The sequence below is a fragment of the Cavia porcellus genome, unplaced genomic scaffold (assembly GCF_034190915.1).
Source record: "Cavia porcellus strain 051 isolate PalLab524CR breed Dunkin Hartley unplaced genomic scaffold, mCavPor4.1 scaffold_18, whole genome shotgun sequence".
Taxonomy (NCBI): Eukaryota; Metazoa; Chordata; class Mammalia; order Rodentia; family Caviidae; genus Cavia; species Cavia porcellus.
The window spans coordinates 30,416,211-30,443,856 of record NW_026947501.1 but is presented as its reverse complement, the minus strand read 5'-3'; the positions used below and the strand labels follow the sequence as shown (position 1 = coordinate 30,443,856).

General features: G+C 34.6%; 1 protein-coding gene and 1 pseudogene across 3 annotated transcripts in view; both read left to right on the top strand.

The window, feature by feature from the left end:
* The window catches only part of Lrrtm4 (leucine rich repeat transmembrane neuronal 4), a 653,653-nt gene that overhangs the window by 609,007 nt on the left and 17,000 nt on the right, over nt 1-27,646 (top strand). The gene's annotated exons all lie outside the window — the stretch shown is intronic.
* On the top strand, nt 2,237-2,891 carry LOC106027500 (DNA-directed RNA polymerase II subunit RPB9-like; annotated as a pseudogene).

Below are 27,646 nucleotides of genomic sequence, written 5' to 3'. Positions count from 1 at the left end.
CAAATATGAATTAGCCCATGTACTTTTCTGCTTAGTAACCACTGACATTATATCACACTGAGAATGAAATCCAAAACACTCGGTTAGCTTAGGAGAACCTGAAAGACTGGCTTGTGCTACCTTTTGACCTGTTTTCTCTCCATTTGTTTCCCCCTTGGCTTACACGGTATTTGTGATAGAAAAACATGATAAAATATGAGAAATACTAAACAGAAAGCAGAAGATCATGGGTGATTTTTTAAAAAAAATAGTTTGGTCAAGGAACTTGGTGATATTTGGATAGGATGTGAATGAAGTAAGAAATGTGTATGACTTGAGCTGCAGAGGTGACAGGAAAATGCCTTCTAACAGAGCAAACAGAAAGCACAAAGTCCCTCAGCAGTAAACCTGGCATGTTTAAGGGTCTTGAGGCATCTGGGACTGGAGCCAATTAAAGAGGGGAGGAGAGAGAGCAGCTCAAAGGCAGCAGAAGCCCATCTTCCAGGTGCTCAGGAGCTAACCATGTGTTCTCATCTTCAGAGAGATGGAAAGGTGGGAGGGGTTCTAAGCAGAGAAGTATGGGCCTGATTAGTATTTGACCAATGGTGGAGGTGGGAACAGTCAAAATGTATTCTCATAGGCAGAAAAATAAAAAGGCAATAATGATTGCTTGGCTAGGGGGTTGGCAGTGCAAGACAGAAGGATGTGCAGGTTATGGGACTTTAAAAAGGTATTCATGTACTACTTTTGAAGTTATTAAGATTTTCCCATGATTGAACATGAATTAGAAAAGGAAAATTCATTGGTGAGTCTGTAATTTGAGGTCTTACCAGCGGAGGAAAGGAGCTAACATAACCCATAAAGGGTATTGGCAAGGAGCAAGTCGGGGTAGGCTTGTGACAATGGACTGTCACACTGACATTCACACTAAGGAGAATACTAAACACAGCTGGAACCATGAAGCATGCCATAAGATCCAGGCGCTACAAGAGAGCAGGAACAATTGAAATTTATTTGTGTGAGTGTGTATATGAAACTGACCAACAGTTAAAAATGTATTATTTATCATCGGTCTGTACAATTATAGCTGACTCCTGACTGTCCTTCATTTCATTTTCTATTTTCCAATTCATTTTTACTATAAACATGTGTATTGAATTGGGGGGAAATCATTTGAAATAGCTTTGAAGATCATGGGGAAAGATAATTGGATGAAAAATATGTTTGAAAAACCCAGCTGTTTGAAAATCACTTGAAACGTCTGACTAAAACACAAAACACAGCTGGCGTAGAGGACAGAGATATTATATAATTTGAATTCTTTACGCTCTCTGTGAAAGTGGAAAAGAAATGGAGAAAAACATCTTTAAAAAAGATTGCAATCTATATTGAGTTGAACTAAAAAAGCATTCCACCAGAGAATTCTCAGCAGTTTGCATTGTGTGTGGATTTCCTCACAACGTGATCCAGGACAGGGCCTGGCTATGCGGGATCTACATTATCAAACAAGAGACAGCACCTTCCAGATCCCTGGCATCAATCCTCGGAATTTGGAAATAGGTTCTAAAATACTTGTATTTACTTTTCTGGAAGACAAAACTGTGAGCCAGAATAATACCAACAGCATTTTTTGCATTTTTAAAAATAGTAAAGAAAGAGAAAGACAGACAGACAGACAAACAGAAAGGTCCCCTAATTTGTATTGATGCAGCTTTGGATGATTTCTGTCACTTTCTTTATTAATTTTCCCATTCCTTCATATATATATTTGTCTTCACAGTAAAGACAACATATGAGAATAAATTGCAAACCATGGAAAACTTGAAAGTATGATAGTCATACAAAATGCATGCCAAATCCATAGCCAAGTGGTACCAAGCATTTTGTTTTACTCAATTCCTTGCAATAAAATTTCCACATCGTTGAGTCTTTAATTCCGTATTGTAGGTAGACTTGTTTCAGTTTACAATCTCATGAGTGTAGAGAGTTGCCTACATTTAATACATAAAATGCCCTGTGCATTCATGGATATATTTTTTAACTGTCTTCTTGGATGATTTTTTGAAATTTGTTATATTTACAATTATACTTATTTATCAATGCATTTTTATGTTGTCAAATTACATAAGTAGTTGTCCATGCTATTTATAAAATAGATTCTCAGGAATTGCCCGAGGCTGTTTTAAATGGCTTCTTCTATTTGCGTTTAGCGCCTCATGGATTACTTTGTACATAATATTCCTGCCTCTTAGACTAGATCCATCATCCTGCAAACTGGAGAGGTGAGTTTCAGAAATTGGAAACAAACACTGTTAGGTTATCAAGAGATTGAGGTCAAAGCTCGGCGCAGAAGGACCAGACACACAAGGCTGCTGGGAGCCAGAACAGGTGTGCAGCTCTGCTCCATTTTTGCACAGCATCTATTCTTGACACTGTGCAGCACAGCCGAGCAAGCACAGAAGGCCTAGAGGGCCCTGGTAGCTATGGAACCAGATGGGACCTAAGAGCCAGGCTTCTCAGGTATTGGATTCTGCCAGGAATGTAACAACGTGCTGTACCTCAGAGAGGACAAGGAGAACTGTATGGGGCTGTACACATGCTAGAACTGTGATTACGAACAGGAAGCCAACAACTGCTGCATCTAAGTCAATAAAATCACGCACGCAAAGTGAACTAACTAACCCAGTTAATCGCTGATGTGCTCCACGGACCTAGGACCACCCATGCAGGAAGTGCGGCCACCAGGAGGCGCTGTGGCTCCAGTCTCACGTAGCCGCGCCCAGGGTACCATGAGCCTGTGCTCAGTGTGCACCGCACCACAATGCTGCCACCTCTGGACCAGCGACCATCCCCCCTTCACCTGTAAGAAATGCCAAGTACTGTGAAAAAAATAAAATAAAATTACATTCTCATGTTGTTGCACATTTTTGTGGTATATACCTTTCCTAAATATTATATATAGAAGTACAAAAAATTGGGGCTGGGGGTTTAGCTCAGCAGCATAAGCACCTGCCTTGCAAGCAGGCAGCCGTGAGTTCGGTCCCTGGTACGGATAAAAATGAAAAAGACAAAAAAAAAAAAAAAAAAAAGAAGTACAAAAAATTGACATTTTGTAATAATACAATTATGTTAGCAATTGGCAATTTTTCTTTTATTTTGAATATTTTAGTAGTTTGTCATTATCTAGAAGTTTAAATTTTAAAATATATTCACGGTTAATGTTCTTGTTCACTTCCATCTTAAAGTCACTTTAAAGCATCATTCATTATTCCAAATTTATATAAATGTTCAGTTGTTTTGTCCTTTAGTATCTTTTTTTATTTTTCATATATGCATCTAGTTAAAAATGCTGAAGATGTTATTTCATTCACAGCTTTCGGTAGCTTCTAATTTTTTTTTTCTTCTAAGTATCTAAAACATTTGTTAAATAAAGTCCTTTCCCACACATTTGAATTATCAGCATCATAAAATAAAATGCTCGGTTGTTTGATGTGTTTAAATTTGTTTCCAGATTTTGTATTTTGCTTCCAATCGTCTGTTTTTGTATTAATATCATAGTTTTATTTTAAATGGTGATAGGATAAATAACATTCCCCAAGCATATCATGTCTTGGGTTATGGCTTTTATCTAGATGTGTCTCTGTTTTAGTAACTTTACTCAATATTAGGGCAAGACATGATACGCACAAGTTAAAAGAGAAAAAAAAATATTTCAGTTCACAGTTTGTAGCAGATTTAGCTGGTAATCAACTGGCTCCAAGGCAGGGTGGTGTGACACATGGACATGAAAAAGGAGAAACAGTCCATGGCAACGCAGGCAGGAGGCAGCAGCATGCATCAAGCTAAGCTGCAATGAGCCTGCCTTCCATTGCTCTCTTATTTGATCCAAACTATAAGCCTTTGATTGGTGCCATCCACACCCAAGATGGGGCTTCCATTATCTGTGCTCATTCCAATCAATGGACCACTCTTACCAGTTATGTTTGAAGAAACATTCTTGACATACAACTGTGCAGATTTTAGCCAAGCTTCAAAATTATAAGCAGATATTTCTTAAGGAAGAATAATTATGCCTGGTATCTTAGCTCTTTTCTGCATATAGTATTAGAAAACTTTTCACAGATTTCACATCCTTTGTTTGTACCCGGTAATGTTATATCTGTATTTCAGGGTACCTATATTTTAATTTTTGAGGAAATTTCAAACTATGTTCCATACTGGCTACAGTAATTGATATTCCCACACACAGTGGGCGACTTTTCTCTCCCAAAAGCTTTCTAAAACTTTTCTTGAGCATAACTTTCAACAAATAGGAGGCAGCACCTTACTATAATTTTAATTTACATTTCTCTGAAAAGTATTGGCTTTTGATGTTTGTTTATATAACTGTTGCCCACTTGTAAGTTTTGAGCAATATCTATTCAGGGTTACATTTCTTTTTGCTTATTTTTAAATTTAAATGTTTACCACTTTTTCTATCATACTTGGTGTTCTGTTTCATGACTTTTAGTGAAATCAAACTCTCCCTTAGAATAATAAGATATCCTTTTATCAACCTCTATAAGCTATATTTAAGTTTAACATTTAAACTTTCGCTCTTCTTTTATTGTGGTATTCATCTGAGGACAGTTTTGCCATTCTAGGGGAACATCTGGTAATGCCGGGGAGTAGTTGGAATTTTGTAGCTGGAGTATGGATGCTTCTGCCATCAGTCGGTAGAGGCCATGAAGCTGCTAAACTTCCAACAAAACACACAATAGCAGCCATCATAAAGAATTAGCCAATCACAATGCTGATTGTAATTGGCTGATACTGATAATGCCAGCGTGAGACAACATCTTCTAGAATAAGGAAAGAAATAGAAGGCGGAGAAACAAGGTAAAAAAGAAGGGAGAGAGGAAAGGAAATGAGCCAGAGAAAAAAGGAGGAAAGAAGAAAATGAGAATGGAGAAAAACAATTTCAACTTTTCACTCTGAAAAAAGATAAAAAATTATCCATCCTTGAACACAGTATGAGTGTCTAGTTAAGAACATGGAAACAAATTTTCTATAATTAATAAATTTAAGTATATTACATAAAAAGAGACATAAGGGGAAATATTACAGTACCATAGTAATAACTGCTTCAAAAATAAGAAAAAAATTCAAAATTGTAAAATAGTATTTAGAATAAATAAAATACCTGGTAAAGCCAACGACTAGTATTTTGGCAGCATTTCTATATTGTGTTGGTTTGTTTGTTTTTTCCTGTCACTTACTTTCCTCCTTCTGAGATTTTCTTTCTTATTACACTAGTACTAAAAAGATGTGTGATATAAGGATGATATCATATCCCTCTAATATAAGGATGCATCTCTTCTCATCTGAGTATAACAAATAACCAGGAAATTCAGTCAGTCTGAGTGAGTAAGGCACAAGCTTGCATAGTGGTCTCTGCTTACCTTGAATTGAATGCACCTCTGGCATCATCAGTCATCCCAGAAAACCAGATCTGCCTAACTTCACAGAGGATGCTGCTCAGGAGAGAGCCAGAAGCCTCTTATAATGTTTAGTCTCTGGTGGGCCTTCCTGAAACTTCAGTGTAAATCCCAACTTTGGCTCAGAGAGATCACTACTCAAGAACAGGAACTTTGTTCTTTTGGCATGGTCAATGCAAAGGATACTGATATGCATTTTTGTTAGTGATTTTTTTACAGACTTGTAGTAATGTGGTTGTTTATTAGAGATCTACAAAAAATCCCGAATCAGTTCTCCTCTCCTAGATCTTAGTGTGATGATTATAAATTTACTTATATCAATTATCAAACTGTGCCACTTTATAATAAAGTGGAAGATTCTTTCCAAAGACCCCAAATGCCTGAACTGCTGACAATTCCTCTACTATGACCTCTTTTCCTTCTCCTGGTCTCTACCTTAATAATCATCCCAAAAGTTATAAAGAGTATAGGGAATATAAAAATGTTCTAAGTTAACAACCAGAGACTTCTCAGAGGAAGTATGGTGCAGCTTCTTGATGTTCAGATGTTGACCACAAATGAGATGGCAAAATGCAATTTGTTGCAAAGCAAGTAAAAACATATTCAGCATAATGGAGTCTCAATTCCTACTTGTTTCATTTTCACTAGCACTTGTTAATTGCTTTATTTTTTGACATTTTTGATCTGCATAATTCTGAAGAGGGTCTTCATCAAATACCTCGTTAGCAGATGACTGATCTTTAGCATCAGCAACATTATTACTCATAAAGCAGCTGCACATGCTTGGAATGCTTTTCTCTCTGGTATTTACCAGAAGACTTAGCATAAAATAATTTGAGTGATAGGACTGGATACCTACACACAAATACACAAGTGACTATGCACATATGCGTATATCTTTGATTGTTATGTTTGGAAATTCCATGATTCCTAACAGACAGTTTGTATGGAATTTTGCCAAAAAAACTTCACTTATTCTCTAATTACTTTGCTCTATTTGAATAAATCATTCAGTCCTGGGAGTTAGCATTTAATAAAATGTTTAAAAGAGATTCTATGACATGCTTTGATTATATTGAGAGGTTTTGTTGATATGTTTATTTGAATTGTTTTAAGTTGATTTAATTGATATTTTAACACTAGGAAATATTATATATATATATATATATATATATATATATATATATCAAAAACTATTCATATGATTTTTTCTTACTTTGCAAGATCTCCTTTGTTAATAATAGGAAAAATTCCATTTTTCTAAATATGAGCATTTATATTTTAGGTATTCTGCCTGCCTTCAGGTTTGTATGCTTAGATAAACAGGAGCTGACTTTCTTTCTAAAATAGAACAATATAATGGAGAAAACTGAAAAGTAATAAAATTTATGACCCAGATCTGATATAGAAATACGAGTGGGTGATAGGATAAACTAGTTAAGTTTTGTTTTGTGTGTTTTATGCTTTTCCTCAAGAATTCTCTGGGGTTTGCAAGTCTATTTCACATTGGAAACTGGCTTATTACAATGTTTTGACTTGATTTCTTATGACAAACATTGTTGGCAAAATAAATAAGTATAACTCTGAAGCTTGCAGTGCCTATCTGATGTGTGTCTGCAGAATGTGCAGCTCTACTGGCTTGATTCTGTCAACAATTTGCATTATGACATTTTTCCATATGAAAACATATTAGGCACTGAAATTGTGTCTTTAGCTGGTCCTCCTAGCTCAGTGTAGCTTTGTGTGCAATTCAGCAGCATTCGGTATTTTTCTCTTATCCTATTGTGTTCTCCTATGAGAGCACAGGAATCAGTGTATGATCATTTGTGCTGAGCTAAAGATCTTTCATTTGTTCCTTAAGTACCTAAGTCCTTTGTTTTGTTTTGTTTTTAAATATCTCAGTATCCATATGATGTTCTCATTTCCCTTCTTTAATTTCTCCAACAATTCATCTGATAATTGTATATGGGATTTATATACCAAATTATCAGCGAAACACACTTACATATCTACAAATGAATGTGGATAAATCAGAACAAGGGACTTTGTTTCTTTAAATAGATGATGTCTTCCAGCATTGTCAAAATAATAATAAAGAGTGGGGAGACTTTCTGCTTCAGTGAAGAGAGCTCTTAGAATCTTTATTCTTCGTTCAAAACCAGAAAGTAGACTTCAGAAGTGCAAGCAACCCAGGAAATCCCTGCAAGTACAAACCTGAGTAATCACACTATGAAATATGAGGCAGAGCCAGTATTGCTTAGTTATGATTTTTGTTTCTTCAATCCTAGTACCGGAATAGAAGTCCAGTGAACTAAATTCACCCTTCAGTGCTTCTTTAACTCTAGAACAATTGTTTTGGTGTTTCTAACAGTATGGCAAATTATGAGATGCAAGCAAAGATTTCCTGCAAAAGACAAAATGAAGAGTCAAGGAAAATGAATTAGTCAGAGGGAATACCTGTTCTGTTCCTTCCAGCAGAGCTATCTCAGGGCTGCTCGTGCAGGGAGGAAGGTTTTGATCTTAGAGGGTACAAAGGAAAGCCAACCAAGCTATCTAGAAGTGAAAGAGACAGCGACCAAGAACTAAAGAGAAGAGAGTTTGGCATTATCTTAGAATAAGAGATTTTGTTTGCTCTCCATCAAAAAACATAGGGAAAAAAAGAATAAGATTGTAAAAAGTCATATCTCTGCTCACTGTGACTTTTATCTCTTCAGAACTTTCATGCATGAGCTGCAGAAATGTAGACTGTGGTCGTCCAGATGGAAACCCCTCCCGCAGCGGGGTTAATCTGACCACAAATTATATTCAACGATGAAGAATGGCAGGAAAGAAGAAAATGTCATGACTGATACTGAAGCTTTCTAGTCTCCCTGAATAAAAGCCAACAAACTCTAATTATTTCAAAACATAATATTACAGAAAAACAGTCTCATTAGTTTTTGAAATTTCTTACTAATATTTAAGCAAGGCAGAAGCCTCCTAAAGATGACCTATTATATCACTTGTAGTTTGGAGTTATTCTTTGTGGCTGATTAGTCTTAGAAGAAGGGAAATGATTGTTCTGTAGCAGAGATTGATGCTGAAAACATGAGACTACTAAACAATCAAAATGGCCCACGAAATGAAAGGGAAGTCCTCAGAGGTAAATTTAAACTACTTGATCACCTTTTCCTTGCTTTCCCTTGTGGTTTATAACACCTTTCATCATTGCTCGTGCATATTTTGCTGTGAGGTGAATAATAAAACTTACAATCTCTGGATGGCTATTCGCTGTAGTTGAGATGCAATGTTTGAGTGACAGGCTGCAAGGAAGACCTTTGTTTGCATGGATGGGTGCCTGTGATGGACATAACCTGACATAATCTGTGTAGTTCTGAGTTTTTAATTAGTCAGTAGTGTGGCTATGCAGCCTGTAAGACCAATGACCCAAACTAAATTCAAGAACAGATTAAAAGTCTGCATCCTATGGAAAAAGATAATCAAGAACCATGTTTACAATCTACTGTTTTTCACTGAGTAGTAGCACTTTTGCAACTAATAAAATCAGGGTGCTCCTCTTTTATCTGTAGTTTCACTTTCTGTGGATTCAGTTATCTATGGTCAACTATGGTCCCAAAACAGTACATGAAGAATTATAGTAGTAAACAATTTTTTTAGTTTTAAATTGAATCACATTCTTTGCAGCAGGATGAAGTTTTATCTTATCTCATTTCTGCCTACCCACAATGTATATCATCCATTTTCCCAAGATACTGGTAGTCTCTAGTCTTCTTGCCCTTAGATATTTAGGATCCATATTAGTTATCAGATTGACCATTGAGGTTTCTTAGTGGTTGCATATAGCTTGCATATAATTAGGTTCAGTATAATCTGGTTTTAGGTTTCCATTGTGAGTCCTGGCACCTGTCAATCATAGATAGATGCGACTGTACAATGTGGTGATCTGTATGGCTTTCCTGGATCATTATACTTTTAAAAATTATATCAACATCTTGTGCCTTTTGTTAAAATATGCAGTGCATTTCTTTAAGATGGCAAATCTTAAAGTGAATATAATAGCACTAGTATAAACCATTGTAGTTTCCATAATTCACTTTTAGAATTCCCACCTACCATAGTACAGGATTAAAAGAGGCAGGACAGTAAGTTTACTTCCTCCTTTGGTCTAATTGGCCCTTTGGCCATCAGTCTTTCTGTAATTCTCCTGGCATATAAAGAAAATGAAGTTTAGCATCAAAGCCTTTGCACCTCATTCTAACCTCAAAGATATAAATCTGCTAGGTTCACGAGCTTCCTGATTCTTACCTGTCACATCTGCTCAGAGAATCACAGCGCCACTATATATATATATATATATATATATATATATATATATATATATTTTTTTTTTTTTTTTCCTGAGAATTAACTTGTAGGAGGAAAATAGCACTGCATGTAGAAAGGCAGGGAGTCAAGTACTAAATATTTAACTCTGCAAAATAAATAAATAATTTAACTAAAAAGCAGATGAAAGGTTTTTTATTACATTTCTCTAAGACTTAACTTTCTCATCTGTAAAATGTAAAAAAATGAAACCTCCCTTTAAATAGTGATTAGATCCATAAAGCATATAAAAATAGCATATAGAATATAATATAATAGCATATAGAAATTATTTTAGAAATAATCCTATAAATGTGAAAATATTTCAAATTATTAGCATACGTTTCATTGTCCACTTTGTTTTTGATTCTTTAACTATAAAACTCTTAATATTCCCTTCCCCAAATAAATTTTCAAGATCTCATTTCTGAGTTTCCATTGGTAGAATAAATAAATATGAAAGGACCTTGAACAAAGACACATATTGCTACAAGATTATATTACTACTTTTCTATTACGTGATAAACTTTAAAAATCAGCATCAAAACTTGAGTAACTAAACCTTGCTTTGTGAACTTTCTTGCATTTATTTTGAAACTATCACTCTCATTTTTTGTTGGCTATGATTAATATCAACCACTGCTCAATCCCCATGGGTTAGGTAGAGAGTATTATACCTTGTGTCTTCGCTGATTTCCTAGCAATAGTAAGCATCACCTTGTGTTCAAGCTTATTTTTGTTCTGATTGAGTGAAAGAGAGTCTATTCACTTGTTTCAGGCCTGATTGTTTTAAAAATTACAATATCTGATTATAGTTATTCATCAGCGATAGTGAGGGCAAATAATGTGATTGGATAATTCCTTTTCTAACCACACTCTCCAATGTTGTTCCCCACACATTATTCTCTTGACCTAGAGGCAGTTTGCAGAAGACCTAGTACTTACCTCAATTACATTTCTTAACACATTGCACTGGAAACTGTTTATTTACTTGATTCTCCTATTGCACTCTGACCTTCCACAGTTTTAATCATGATTGTAGCCAAGTACTTAGAATCAAGAATGCTTTCCCATAAGAATCGCAACAAGAGTAGCATTCTTTCCTCTCTCCTTAGGCCAGGCAAGGTTCTTATTACTGTTATACATATTAATCCTGTTAAAGAACAATATTTTTAAATGATAAAACCACTCATTTCATACAGATGAAAGTGAACATGTGTTGAGGATTGTTTTAAAAATTTGTAATGAGGGTAGCAAGTAGATGGTATAATTGATTTAAAAAAGAAGCCAAAGAAGCACATATTTACATAATGTAAAAGACCAGTGGAATGAAATTACAAAAACTGGGTTGTTTCAACAAAAAGAAGGTGGGACAGCCAATGTTACCTCTGGCAAATTGTTTATTATGTATAGATAAGAATTACTTCTCGTAGCTGTACACTGACTGCTCTGGAATCAGAATCAGATGTTCTAGAAGAGTATATTGTGGACCACATAAATATCTAACTGAAATACAATGTTTTCTTTCCAACCTTTTTAGCCTTTTGCTAAAACAGCCAATGAGTGTTTGATTCAATCAGAACACTAAATTTTCCCATTAACTCCACTGACGTTTGCTTATCTTTCCTCTCTCTCTAACCCCCACTGTGATTTTTCATCTGCACACCTAGTTGTTAAAACATTTAAACAGATCTCAATAAACAACGGGCTTCTTATTGTACAATCCTGAACTCTGTAAGTGCATAAAGTAATAGGATGCATGAGAATATGCAGGGTAAACTGTATATTTTTACAGAAGGAGACGAAAGAGAAAAAAGTATTTGAGGACTGGAAGTTCTACACAAATTCACTCTCCTTAGGCCAATTACACACTTACGTTGGTCAGACTTCTGTTGCTAAACCAAATAACAGAGGATTAAAAACAAAAAATACTTAAAAAGAAAAGATTTATTTTTGTTTATGGTTTCAAATGTTCCAGTCTACCTTGTATTGCTTTGAAACATGTGACTAGGCAGCATTTTATGTTATGGAGAAAATGATAAAGTATTATCACTTACCTTATGGCCAGAAATTGAGACAGAGAAAGAAAGAAAGAAAGAAAGAAAGAAAGAAAGAAAGAAAGAAAGAGAAAAAGATGAAGACAGGGAGAGAGAAAAAGCTGACACCCAGTTGTCCTTCCCAGAGGTAAGTTAGCAGTTCCCTGAAGACCTCTCACTGACCCACTTATTTTAAAGCTTCTGCCATTTTCCAATAGGACCTCCCGTGGGAGCATGTGTTACCACTTGGATCTTTTGGAGAACACTTCAGATGCAACCCACAAAGACATCCTAAGATTTTTCTGAAATAAACATTCTGTAACCATCGTATTTCTCACATTTTTTTTTTATTATCTCTCCTTCCTTTTTTTTTTTTTTTTTTTTTTTTTTCTCTATTAGACATCTTTTATCTGTGTGACAGGGAACAGCTTTTATAACAGCACAGATACTGTCATTCCATTTTTCTTGCCACATCCTGTCTTTATCAGCTTTATGTTCCAAGGTAGGAATCCCTAGATAGCATTCCTGTATATATCCCTCAGATATTCTTTGGGTTCCCCATGTTACTAGGTCATGACTGAAAATTGAAAAAATAAATAAATAAAAGTTTTTTAGATTTGTTCACCAACAAGTTTTTCTCGTGTCAGCCAATCATGGTGTCAGGAACTTGCTGATGTGTTGGCTTTGCCTTTGATGCTATCAGCATGAAGGAAAAAAGAAATAGCAAGTGAAGTAATATGAAAATTCAGTTTTCTCTGCATTCTTTACGTGAACTATTTTTGATTTGTCAACTAAGAAAATGATGTATTACTTCACAGCAATTTTATAGCGTGTTGACACAAGATAAAGAAATTGAAAAGCAGTCACTTAAAGAGCTGGAATCACAGAAGAGGGGAAATTGTCTGAATTCATCTCTTCCTCCCCCACATTTTCAAATAGCAAAGTACTGCTCAGCTCTTAGTTATCTTGCTGTTTTGCCCTCTGCAGATGAAGAGGGAGAAAAGCTATGGAAAATTAAATCAGAGAAATTCCTCAAGAATTAAGAGGTGTATGTATATAACTAATGGTTATAATCTGCATTCAATTCGGTGAGAATTACTTTTGTTTTTAAAGTGTTATATCAGTTAAGGCCATACGAGATACAAGTATTCCTAAAACATGTAAGTATTACTAAATCTGAACGAGAAATTTTTCAGGATCAGACAGTAGTTTGTTGATTATTTATTCTTTCTCTTCTCTTTTCTACTTGTTAGAAATATTCTTAACTAATGCAATTTCTACATTAAAAATTAAAGAACATTGGGTCATTTTAAATATGACTTCTTTTAATGGTTCACGGGTCATTTGGCAAGACAGAGTAGAATTTTTTTTTTTTAATTGTTCAGGGGAGAATGTAGAATTTGTATTTATTTTTCAATCAATTATGGTAAGTTTCTTAGATAAAGTTGAAATCAGATGAGAATTACAGATAGAGCCTGCGAAGATACTTTTCTAGTTTACATTGTGTGAACTATTAAGCTATTAAAAAGATAGCTACACCTGGTTAGTCAACTAAAATGTATGTTATTCAGAAATAGGTCAAGTGCACTGTCATTAACTTTTACTGTATGATTAATTTCTACTGTAAGTGATTAATGTCTACTGTAGATATTTCTCTTTAAGGTTCATTCTATTTCAGATTGGTTCACTGGTTAGACATTTTTCTTCCCCAGAAAATTCCATAGCTACTGTGTGGCTTTTTTAAAATTTATTTTAACATTCATCATAAATTAAATAAAAGATATGATAGCTTGAAGCTACGCTATTGGTTTAAATATGAATTTATTACCTTTCTTGTACAACAAAATCAATTCTATCTTTCCCTAGGCATTATAATATCTCAATTATGCAAATATAACAAAGGTAAAGGAATTCAACTTACTTTAGTGTCTTAAATATACCATTGAATCATCTACCCTTCTTATGGCATTTTAAGAGAAGGCTATTACAAAAAATATATCCAAATAAAATTATTGATAAAAGAAATACTGAAAGCACACTCTAAATTAAGTAGACAAACATTCTTCCTGTATTACCACAGGGAAGGTACTTTGTTTCTGAGATACTGTAAAAAATATCAATTGGTCTCTCCCTCTCACCTCCAAGGAAATATTCACTCACAAAATACACTATTTTGGAAGTTCTCCAATGTTTATGTGTTGTACGTGTATGTATACCTTCATGATTATAAATCACATCATTATAAATCAGGGTTCTATTTTGCTTAACTCTTCTAGTTATTACTTTGATAAGATAGCTTTTTCCTCATTTTAACTTAAGGAGAAAAACTGTAGGCTCAGATCTGAGAAAATCTTTCACTGCTAAGAATCAATGCTTAACAAAGTTATTAGCCCTATATATCGTGCAGACCATTAAAAAAGCAGTCGTCAGTGTGAGCATAATTTCAAAATTGTCAACTAGTTGTTCATATTTTCTTCTTTGAGAACACATGCAGTTAGGTATTTTGGAGGCCTGACATCTAAATAGCTTACTTCCTAACTACTTGTAAATTGAATGTTGACACAGTTGTAACATGAGTGACAACCAGAGAAAGCAGTTTGTAGGGAATTTGGATTGGATACAATGAAATCAAAGTCCTAGATTGCTGCAGTTTATCCTAGAGTGCAGTCTGCCCTTCAGTTTATTGTGACCTTCTGTGTGAATTGAATTATTATGTGCAAAATAATTGATTATACAATCAAGTAATTCATTATGTGAGGTGGGTGAGACACTTTTTCTTTAAAGCATATTTATACAAGTATATAGCGTTTCATTTTTGTGAAACCAAGTAAATATAAAAATCACACAAAAATTTGATCTTGACAAAATTTTTGCCCAGTACTGCATAGTATTTTTAAATGTTCAGATGTATAATAATGATATTAATAAAATCATAGAAAGCTATTCACAGGTGTAATAAAGACAACATGACTTTCACTGTCTCATATCAGTAGTGTTCAATAATAAACATAGTGCACATGAATGAACTCACATAGAATGTATTATTTTGAAAATATAGCAACTACTTTTTGTACTTGTATGAAATAAGAACCTAAATATACTTAATCTCATTACCCAAAGAAAAGCATAATATTCATGTATCTATGAATACATCTGTGTGCTTTATTTACCTTAACATAAGCATAGTAATACTAGTTATATTAGTAATAGTAATAATAGTTATATATATATGTATATATATATATATGTTTTTTTGCTAAGTAGTTTGGGGTGACCTTGAACTCACTATGTAGCCCAGGCTGTGCTAGATCTCATGGCAATTCTCTTGCCTCAGCCTCCCAAATGCTGTGCTTATGAGTGTGTCTCACCATATCTTGTTCCTGATGTATATTTTAATTGGACTTTATGTGGATCATTTTTATAACATTGCATACACTCTTCCATAATGACTTTCAATAGAGCAGTCTATATGACTTTCTTTCACATAGAATTGTGAGACATGATTTAATATACTACAGTTTATTTACCTGAATAATTTACTGAGCTAAATAAACTGAATTTTTCTTTTAAAGAACTAGTCAAGAGATATACCTGGTGTGCATTGTGATATTATCTGTAGTCACGACTAAATGTGAAATTACATATTTATTTATATATTGTGAATTTGAATGTTGTTTTAGCTCAAAGTAGAAAATTTCTTTTGGAGATTGATTTCCAATAATACTCATTGATATCACTGTCAAAGTAAAAAAAAAAATACATTGAAATAGCATCTCTGCTAAATTTAGACACCTTGATAAGTGTCCACTCTTTCATTTTTCCTAATGAGCAGTGTAGATACCACCAAATCATTTTCCCATACATTTCTTCCTCTCTCAATGGAATTGTTTATATTTTGAATTAAAATACATACTCTCTTTGAATTTGTTGTCCAGTTATTTTTTCTCAGATAAGCAAAATATTTACAAGAAAAATTCAAGGGGAACAAATGGTTCATATTAAAAATAGTATTCCCAATGGTATTATGAAAAGTGTAAGTACATTTTTTTTTTTTTGAGACAAGGTCCTGCTATATAGTTCAGGCTGGCCTTAAGCTCATGGTTATGTTTCCCAGGCTGGCCTCGAGCTCATGGTTATCCTCATACCTCAGTCTCCCAAGTACTGGGATTACTGCTGTATTCTACTACACTCATCTTAAATTTATTTTAATTGTAGATTTGCTACTAAGGAGCACTTGAGTCAGTCTTAGTTTAACCTACAACAGTAAAGAAAAAATACCCAGGGAATAAGATTGAAAAGTAACTGGTGTAAACTCCAATACATGAAGCACAGTGGTCATGCAATGTAAAGTAACTAATGGTATTATAATTTAAGTTTCTAGCTAAGTTTCCTGAGAGATTGAATGTTCAGTCTTTCTACTAAAAAGGCAGTTTCCAGATGCTGAGAGAGGAAAAAAAAAGGTCAACTTACTGTTTTGATGGGTATAGACCTTCAGTTTGGGAAGATGAAAACCCTTTGGGAATGAATGGCCATGAGGTAGAATATTGTGAACATAATGGACTGAATTGTAACATTTTAAGGTGGCTAAATTAGTAAGCTGTGTATTGTGTATATTATACAACAATTCCTAAAAATTAAAACGATTGTGCTTAACAACATAAAATATATCATTTAACAATCAGCTGCCTTAAAGTATGACTGAAAATAGTATTTTTTCCTTTGTAGAAAGTTGACTTCCCTATTATTTTTAGTGAGACCCAGTGTTTAGATATTGTGGAGCATATTTATTGCAGTGAGTTAAAGAATAAAGCCGAAGGTAGAATCTTATTGATATTTTACAGTTTTATTTAGTACGTGCTTTCAATGTAGAGCCTCTTTTAACTTTGTAATTTACTACATAATAGTTTGAAATATGTAGAAGGAACAAAGCAAGCAATTGGAGACAAAGAGTTTGAAAAACATTAGGGCATTTCTTGGTTACTTTTCTCTCATTGCTGGGACAAAATACCAGACATCAGAAGTTAAGGAAGAAAACATTTATTTGACTCACAGTTTGTGGAGGTTTGCACCCATAATCCAAGGCAGCTGACGCCAAGGCAAGGTGGTTTGGCAGAGAAGCAACAGTAAATGGTGGCAAGAGATAGCAAAACCAACATGGCAAAAGAGGAGGAGCATTTGGAAAGAAGACTCTGTCCCTTAAATTGTGTATGTGCCACACTCATTTGGGTGTGGCAGTTACACTCATAATCCCAGCATTGGACTGATCATTCACAAAGCCTGACCCCATGACTGCCTGAGGCTTTGGAGTGCATCCAGACATAAACCATAGCAGGACATAAAATTCCTATTGGTGCATTCTTTTGACAAGTTGGACAATCAAGCTCTTTGAGCCAGGGTCTCCAGGAGTAAGAAATTATGTTAAAGAAGATGATGGAACAATAAAGATATGATGATATAGAGAACAAGCAGTGTGTGTGATGGAAGAGACAGGAGTAGGCACTGATATTTACCTCAGTCCTCAGTTTCCCAGTTCTGCAAAAGTTGATGGCTATATTTTTCAACCACTGTTTTTTTGAGGCTTAAATTTGGGAGCTAGAAGAATGCTAACTGAAACTGCCGTTTACTCACCTAAGCCTCAAAAGTGCTTCATTACCAGCCACTACTCACAGCAGCTGTCAATTTTGATTCTCTTCAGATCAAAATTGCCTTATGGCTGGGCTTAGTAGTATACACCTGTAGTTAGGAGGCTGAAGCAGGAGGATCACCATGAGTTTGAGGATAGCCTAGATTACATGATGAGATCCTCTCTTCCTGTCTTCAAAAAACAAGCAAACAAACAAACAAACACAAAAAGCATTATATTCCCTTAGCTTAGCTTTGCCTGAGAAATCATCTTCCACATCCTGATCCCATTAATTAATAAGTAACATCACAGCTCTACATTAAGAAGAATCTCTCTGTCTTTTCATTACATATCTTTAACTCTACTGAATGTCTGTTTTCTCCAAAGTGACATAAGCTATCTAAGACAGAGACTGTTTTGTCTACTGTGTTGTTCCCTGTCACAGATATAACTTACTATTGTTAAGTGGATTATGAGATCACTGCAGTATACATTAGACTATATAAACAACAGAAAAACACATTTGTCACATTTTATACTTAATTTTAGAGAAGTTAAATGATTTATTTAGTAATATGACTATTTTCCCATCCAATAATTTGTTAATTTTTTTAAGAAATTCTTTCATATACGTACTAATTTTAGTTGTAGTCTTGAAACCAATGTTTAGTTCACTTATTTTCACTTTAACTTTTACTTTTTAAAACTAAAGAAAATAATTTAAGTTCTAAATTATCCTCTCAATGACAAACATGCAATTTTTAATTTTTTTAATGTATTCTGTGTTGGTAGGATATGGATTGTTCTCAATAGTACTTAACCTTAATCACTATGTAGTGTTTTGAAGAATATTTTTTAACATAAAACTTTCTACACCTGATTTTGCAAACTTTTAACATAATGTGTGCATATTTTGAGAGAATAAAGGACAAATAGGGTTTTTAAAGGTATCTATAATCTCTAAATAAAGAGGTAAAGAATTTTGCTGTCATCTATAATTCTAATATATGCTCTCTACATAACTTATTAACTTTACTACTAACAATTTAATATTTCAGAAACTAGTGATTTAAAGCAATATAATAAGCTTATATTTATAATTTTTCCAATTAGTGATAATTATTGTAAATTGAAGATACATTTGGTTTTGATGCAATTTAGGAGTTCTAAAAATATGTTACATCTAGTAAATAAAATTGACTTCAAAATTAAACTTCCTATATTCTTATTACAATTATTCAATACCTATTTTTAGTTGTTTATTTTTCTAATATATTTGTAGATTTATATATTTCATGATGTGTGTGTGTGTGTGTGTGTGTGTTTGTGTATTACTTTTGGGAATTTGAGTGTAATTTAAAATTTTAGTCTTTATTTTTAAATGTTCCTTTGTGTTGATTCTAATTGCTTGAAATTATCTTTTTTTTTCAATTTAGCTGTTAGAATGAATCATTTTCCGATGTGAAATGATGGTGGAAAGAAAATGTGTGACTTTACTTGTTCACAAATAAACTACATGAAGTGATGATATCAGTTTTGTCAAAGGAAAATTGCACTTTACAAAGTTAAGGTGGGAAGAAAAGTTTAATGAATACTAATACAGTAGGGGCCAACCACTATTGCAATAAGGAGAAAGATTAAACACCATTTGTGTCTGATAATTGACACTTAAGGAAGCAATCTCTGATCATTTCAGGGAGACAGGGAGACAGAGGTGCCATCACTGCTGATAATTACATTTCAAAGGAATTGCTCTCAGGTCCTTGAGAGAGACACTCCTGGTTATCAAATTGGCAAGAGGATGAGAAAAGCCGAGGGGCAGAGATAGAACTTAAAATTGCATGTTTTCTCAAAGAAGTCCTCTTAAAAGAGGGGAGGTTATGGCCTCAAATTCAGGAAGAAATCTGTCCAAAGTTTAATGTAGCTAAGGGAAACAATAAAATGTCTTAGTCGGTTTTACAGCTAGTGTTTTTTTTTTAATATTTGTCTTTTTCCATAGTTATTTTTAATTATATTACTACTACACTGCCAGCATTTTTGAAATCTTAGAGCATTAAGTTCCCTCTTCTCTTTGCACATTGTTCATTCTTGCCTATTTTACTTAGATTGCTATAACAAGAAATTTCATGAACTGAATATATGTATATAGATTTCTTACAAATCTAGTGACTGGAATGTCCAAGATCAAGGAGGAATTGGTGTCTGGCAATGTCCTTTTTTAGCCCACAGAATGCCATCTTTTCACTTTGTACCCCCATGGTGGAAAGGAGCTGTCAGTGGGTTCTCTGGGTCTGTTTTATAAGGGCACTAATCCTATTATAACTGCTCCACTTTAACCTAACTATCCCTCAAAGCCACCTCCTAACATCATCACCCTGGGAGTTAGGATATCAGAATGTGAATTGGAGGAAGAGGGACACAAAAATTCAATCTGTAACTCCATCCTTGTGTACCATAACTCTCACTTATTTACATGCAGTGCCCAGGTTTCAAAGTTGATATTTTTGTTTGTTTGCTTTGTTTTCTCTTTCTTTGATGCAACTGATCATATAGGATAAATAAAAGTAACTCCCAACCTGCTAGATGTCTGAGATGCTGAGTTCAAGTTCCCCAAAATAGAAGAATGAATTGCAAGGATCAACAGATGTTAAGAGAAGGCAACTTCATTGATGGAGTTTTTGCCTGAGAGAAACAGGAGAACACCCAAGTGGGTTGCTGTGGACCTTACTTTCCAGAGAACATTTCATAGAGCAAAATGACAAGAAGGTACAAAGTGGGAATGAACCAAGCCAATTAAGATTATAAATATAGCTTCTCAGATAATATTGATCCAATGGAGAAGCCAGACACATAGAAAGTGTACAATGGAGTGAACAAATAGCTTTAAGGGAAGGGATGGGTCTTGACATCTAGGTCATCCACCTATGTGACTGATGTGTATCTAGACTTTATTGGGCCGGGTGTTTCCATTTATTTTATCCTTGTTTTGTCTCATTCAAGCTATATTAAATCTCACAAAACTCCTCTAAAGTCATAGCAATGTGTGACCAAATAGCTGTGTCTCTCTTCCTACCTTTTACTTACTTACTTATGTATTTATTTTATGGTACTGAGGATCAAACTTAAAACCTCTAGCTTGCCAGGCAGACATTGGTCCATTGAGCTATAACCTCAGCCCCCTTTGTAAAAATCATTTCTTTAATTTGAAAATGAGAAGAGATGAAGTTTAGAAATTAGTCATAATACTACTTTAGTTTTTATAATTTTTTTTATAATTTGTTTTTATAATTTGTTATTTAGAAAAATCTTTTTAGGATTAAACCTGGGTCAGAAGGTATTATGAAAGAAAGAATAAATAGTATAGAACTAGGAATAACATTTTTCAAAGAGATTTTTTTATCTCATTCTTTGTTTTAGTGTTATAAATTATATATTGATAAAGAAAATATAGAAAGCATTCTTTTCCCTCTATGAAAATATAAAATAATATCAAATGAGATTGAGAATAAGAATAGTTACTACATTTTTAACAGGGAATCTAAACCCTCTTTTGACATTTAAATTTCACCCGTTGTTTATAAGACACATTTCTCTTTAAGATCTTGCTGTTTATAAGTGAAGAATGTATGTTAGCTCTTTATATTTTGAGTATTATAGAAACAAGCCTAACTTGAACTCCTGGAATATATAGCACAGTATGAGTACTTAGCTGACCTAGAAAAGCTCTCCGAGGGACTAAAAATAATTAGAACTTTGAATGCATGAAAGTGGAGACATATTTTATATTATTTAAAATGTTTCAATTGTACTACTGGGGAGTAAAAGACCTTTCATGACTTTGTAGGTAGGATTTTTGTGTGTGCCTAATTTAAATTTTAAAAAGTAGTTCTGCTGAATACTGCTTATTTTCAATCAGAGGATCTCAATATAATTAACATATTTTTTTTCATCTTAATAAAATAGAAGTACTTCCAAACTCGGAGGAAAAGGTTCTTTTATCCACAAACACAAAGATTAACAAAAAGAAGATACATACTTAGTTTTGATAGTGTCACAGATACAATCCTAACTATGTGTGCTGCATAGATACAAGACACAAACCCTACTGTCCAAAACTTTGTGTGTAATGTAATTTCCTTCTGGTCCCTTGTGACAATATTGTCTAGAGAAATCCATGACATAGGTGATATAAGTAATGGAAATAGACAATCAGAGAAGAAAGAAAATAACTTATTAGGAAGGAAGTTTTATGTGACATTTTATGAGCTTTGAAGGCCAAGGATTTATGGGAGGAAAATAATATGGTAACTATAGGCAATTCTATTACATGTGAGATACTAGTACTTCAAAATATAGCTCTATTTATGGTGGAAAGGGCTCGTTTCCTTTCAACTTCTTTCTGGAATGCATGTTTTCTGATTGATAGGGGACGCCAGTGGTTCTGCTTACTTCCAGCTAACACTCTGAACTGTGCAGGAATTCTATGTGAGAGCTGCCAAGATACAGTTGCCAGAGATTTGAGACATTAGGTCTGGATGGAATGAGATCATCTGTATTTGTAAACCATTTAGATGTTGCTGCTGTTGTTTGCATGAAGGACCCAGTTCTCAGGTTCTAAAACCTGCATTCTTGATTTTGCCATAGTGGAAGCATAGGACTGTAATTCAGTCTAAGTTTCATTGCCATTCTGGTGGATGATTGCTTCTTTTAATGTGAAATAACTGATCTATAAAGCGCCGCTTCACAAGTCTTATGTAAATATGCATCACATATGTGCCTTGTCAAATGTTTGTTTCAATTCAGCAAGTTTGGGTTGACAACTGAGATTGTAATTCTATCAAATTCCTGCGGGGTGTGGTTACATGGATAGCAGCCAGGTCTCAGAGGAAAAAGCCAGGTTAGTGGGCTTCAGTTTTACGTCTCAGCTGCAAATAAACATCTTCTGGGGACATCTCAAATTCAAGCTTTTTCATTTAATAACATTATTAAGATTATATTATCATGGTCAACTACACCCAATAGAAAGGACTATTTAGTATTAAAAGAAAACACAAAATGAAGCAAATATGGACTTTAAATGTCTTCCAAATCAATTCATTCATTTTACTTATCAGAACAGTATTCTAGTCTTAACATCTGATTGGGAATAAGAGCAGGACATAATCAATTGATACTTCTTTTTTTTTTACTTTCCACAGTAGCTTTAGTAGATTTTCAGGGTAAAGAGGAATCGTAGTTACAGTGTAAAAAACCTATTAGTATTATGATCCTTCTAGTTCCACAGTCTTTAGTGACCTTCACCTGCCTCTTTTTATGGCCATTAAATGAAATACATATTTTATAGCCCCACTGTTCCCGATACTGCATAGTAATTATAATGAGGTCCACAAGGAATCATGAGTCATTTCTTAAAAGATGCCACAAGATGCTTTATTCAGTGTTTTGTTCAAACTTTTCTATAATCCTAATTAGATTAAAGTACTCAACATAACGTTTCTGTATGACACATGTAAATTTCCATACAATGTGTCCTCAAGACTTGCTATATTCTGCCAAGAATGAAAAATCAATTAAATTATTCTCCCAGTTGTTAAAACCTGAATAATTGTAGAAAGGAGGCATTACTTCTTGAATTTCAAACTCTCCAAAATGACAAGTGAGATTATCTTTGTACTTATCCTGCAAGCGAGATATTTACAGAAAAAAACTGCAATGAATAATTGTATTTTCTTAATTTTTGAGGATAAAATAGTAAACCTCTATGAAGTTGCAACCATGAAGTTCAAGTCTTAAGGGTTTCCAGTACAAGCTAGAAAAATTACTTAGATAAATTGGCAATATTTGCCCTTGGGCAGAGGTTAATTTGTATACATTTAGAAAGAGTATTTAAACTTCTTTGAAGGAAATACGAATTCTAGACTTTTTTTTTTTTTTTTTTTTTTTTTTTTTTTTTGCATGTTACACATTCTGAGTTGACCGAATGAAAAGCCACAATGTGGTCTAAAACAAAAATCTAATTTCATTCATCCGACACTTCATTCATTTATCATAGTGTCAGCCAGGTTCAGCTTCTGAGTTTAAGTACTGTAATACAATTTGTTGTGAAAAATGGATGAAAGGAACTGACATCTTCGGGCCTGCTGCACGGAAAGCAACAACTATACTTCTGACTTCCTGTCATCAATCATTAGCAGAAACTATCACTGCCAAACAGCAGCATTCAAATATCTCAAATTCAAACTATTACATAAATTATATCATTTGGTATTTTTACAAAGCTTCATATTGCTTTATAATATGCACGTAAATTAAAACTTCTTTGTATTTTGCTAAGCATAATCTGTAAGGCTCAGGTGATTATATGTCATGGATTGCTTATAAAAGTGGTTTTATTGTTGTGTCAAATAACCATCACTTGGAAAACTGATGTTCAAATCGTTATATAACTCACCATTTATTGAATCTAGGAAAGGTTTTAAATAACATATCATATATTCTTCCTGTTTTCTGAAGATTTGATTAAAATCTGAATCTGAGCTCTTTTAATATTTAGGTTCTAGGGCTGGCGAATTAGCTGCGTGGCCTAAGCACCTGCCTGGTAGGTGAGGTAAGTCTGCCTGGTAATGAGTTCAATCCTTGGTACAAAACAAACGAACAAACAAACAAAACCTATGAAGAATATTTAGGTTCTGGAGGCAGACACAACTTTTGGGGAAAAAAAGAACAAAGTAAAGAAAGAATACAATATAAGTAAAGAAGCAAGGAAGAACAATGGGAAAGGATAAAGAGATAATGGATACAAGGCAGGAAAAATTTAAAGATGGAGAAATAAAGGAAAGTGAAGGAGAAAGTATGGAATGCTACAGATTAGCAGATCCACTCTGGAATTTGCTGGTGTTTCTGCTTGCATGATTAACTATGTTGGTGACATACGGTGCTAACATACAGTAGTGGCTTATTCCAAAGAGCAGAGCACCTCTAGTCAAGGAAGCAGGTTCAGGAGCCATTTTCAATGTGTGACCTTGGGCAAGTCATTTCACCTCTGTGCCTCAGTATTTCCAAAAGAGAAACATTAGCACTGGAATCCCAGAACTCTTGTGAACATCAGAGTTACTTTATATCACTTAATAATGTTAGCTATTAGAAAAAATGGAAGTTTACCATTCTACCTCTTATTTAAACAGTTTATACATGGTATTAAATTTGTATGTCAGTTGTTGCATGTGAGCTTATGCCCCATGTTAGTCAGAACCCCAGAAGGAAACTTTATGCCCTCAAGAGCTTTAACAAAGGAGCTTTGAATGAAGAGAATTTTATAGGAATGAGGTATTAATGGAGAGTTTACAAAGGTAGGTGAAGAACACAACTACAGACAAGACTGTTTTCACACTCCTCCTCACCTTGCTTTAGGAAGAGTATTATAAAATTTAGATAAGAGGTTGTATGTGGAAGAGGCCCCACCTAAGAGAACCTATCATATATCTATCTATCTATCTATCTATCTATCTATCTATCTATCTATCTATATCGTGTGTTTATTTGACATAGTATCTTGTTGCTGTTGGGGGGGGTGTCCTGCATGTTGCAGCAGGTTTAGCCGCACCCCTGGTGTCTATCCACTAGACACCAGAATGATGTGGCTCCACAAATTAAAATGTGTTCAGGCACTGTCCAGTGTTACTTCTTAGGCAAAATTATCCTAGCTTGGTGACTACTGCTCTAGTGAAACCAGCTACTATCTAGCAAGACTAGAGTTGAAAGCAATAGATACCCTAATTTCTCTCCTGTTACTGTTACGTGCCTTTTACTTATGACACTAATCAAGCCAGATATCAAGGCAACTCAGGGAATAAGTCCAGGCATGAAATGAGGTTCCTTAAGCAAAAGGCAGGTCAGAGAAGGGTGTGCAAATGGTCTGAGAGGCAAAAGGACAATATCTAATAGGCAGTGCAAAGATATGCATTAAATTAGCATTAACTGAGCCCCTTTGCAGTATTCACGATTGTTAGCAGTACCATAAAAAAAAAAAAAAAAAAAAAAAAAAAAAAAAAGGAGCACTGCAGAATGTAGGTTCTTAAGGAAATGCATTAATGCCATGGTTCCCAGATGGACAGCATGGGGGACAGAGCATATAGGGATTGACATGTCTTCAAAGCTAGAATTCTGTGTGCTCATTAAAACTAATGGCACAAGGAAGAAAATAAAAAGGTTTGTTCACATTTAACTGTTTAACTATATCTCAGCTCCAATCTTATTTCTATTCAACATAAAACAACATCATATAATATAGTTTTAGGGAAAAATTTTATGAAACAGAGATATGAGTTATTTGGGCAACACAGGGCATACCTGTAACCTTAGCTACTTAGGAAAGTTAAGGCAAGAGGATTGCAAGTTTGAGGCCTGCCTGGCCAATAGAGTGATACCCTATCATCCTTTAAATAAAAGAAGGAAAGAAGGAAGAAGGGAAGCAAGGAAGGAAGGTGAATGTGAGTCATCATTCCATTAAACTCAGAGATGTCTTCCTTATTGAAAGTTCTCAACATTTGTGACAGTCGATATACTCACCATTGGAGTCTTCCCTTGGTACAGGAGAGACTACCACTCAACAATCTACACTCTAATAAGTTACAAAATGTCACTCACCTCTCTTTTACGAAGTTTCATCTTCCCATCTGCAGAAAAACATACTTTCTCCCAACATGTTTCACTGCTGCAGTCCCATCTTACCCACTCCTGTGACAGCATTCACTGCCTTCATGAAACTCCACCACACCATTGTGCTGATACCTGTTTGCACCACTGTAAAGCATGCTGAAAGCTGTGTGGCTTGAACAATAGAAATTGATTTCTCACAGCCCTGGAGTCCACAATCACAAGATCAAGATGCATGCCAGTAACTCTTTTGCTTGCCTTTGGACTGTAACTATCTTTCCATATGCTTATGTGAGCTCTTCTTTTTGTGAATGGGAAAAGACAGAAAGACAGAGATAGAGAGATGAGTGAGGGGATTTCTCCAGTGTTCTGTTATAAAAAGAATCCCACTGTGTTCAGTGCTCAACTTCATGACTTTATTTATCCTTAATTCCCTCCTGAGAGTCCTCTATCTACAAGTATAGCCATACTGAAGCATTAGGGTTTCAACATACGAATTTGGGAAGGACACAACATTCTGTCCATGATATTCTGCTCCTGGTCACACAAAATCCCTGCTTAAATAAAAATGCTGTCATTCTATCACAGTAGTCTTCAACATCTTAACTTAGTTTTAAATCAATTCTAACATCAAAAATTTCATCTAAATACCATGTATTGGATAAGAGTGAGATTGAAGGCATGAGTCATCCTAAGACAAACTCTTTGCCTGGCTGTGAAACTGAAAAATTAGTCACCTTTTATGTTTGCAAAATACAGTGATATGACACATACAAGATAAACGTTTCCATTCCAAAGAGATAATGTGAAGCAATGAAAGGACTGATTGGCCTCAAGTAAGCCCAAGACCTAGCAAGACAAATCACATTATGTGTTGTAACCCAAAGAAAATCCCTTTTGGCTAATATCCCACCTTCCAGATCCACGGGGTGGGGGAAGAGGGTCCCTTCTTGAAACAACCGAAGTGTTAGTCGCCATAGCATTTGGGGCCAGTTCCCTGACTTTGCCAGGCAGAGGACTTGCCCTCATAGCCTCAGGAAGGAAAATCTTAACAAGAAGAAAACAAATGCCACTTAGTTTTGGCCCTATAACAGAGGTGGGAGTCACAGTCCTGATGGTCTCTGGATTGATTTCAGTGTCCTGATTCCCTTCTACTGTAGGATAGCCCATGTTTCCTCCTGAATAGTTTTGTTGTCCTCTCCTGTAGAACCCTAAAGGAATGTGAGTCACACTTTCATGTTTCTCTCCCACTTATCTGTCTCAGATTGAAACAGTGTTTCTGCCCTGTAATCTTGTGATCTGTTTATCAAGTGACTCTGTCTTGTTACAAATTTCTCAGTTTATGAAATACTAGCAGGCTAAATACTTCTCAATTCTTTAAGTCTGCTTTTTTGTGTCTTAATAATTCCTTCTTCTGTTTATCTTTTTCCTTTCAAATTTTACTATAAGTACTCGAGGGATCCTAAAATGCTGATGCGCCTATAGAACTTGCTTTAAATATCCTCAATTAACTC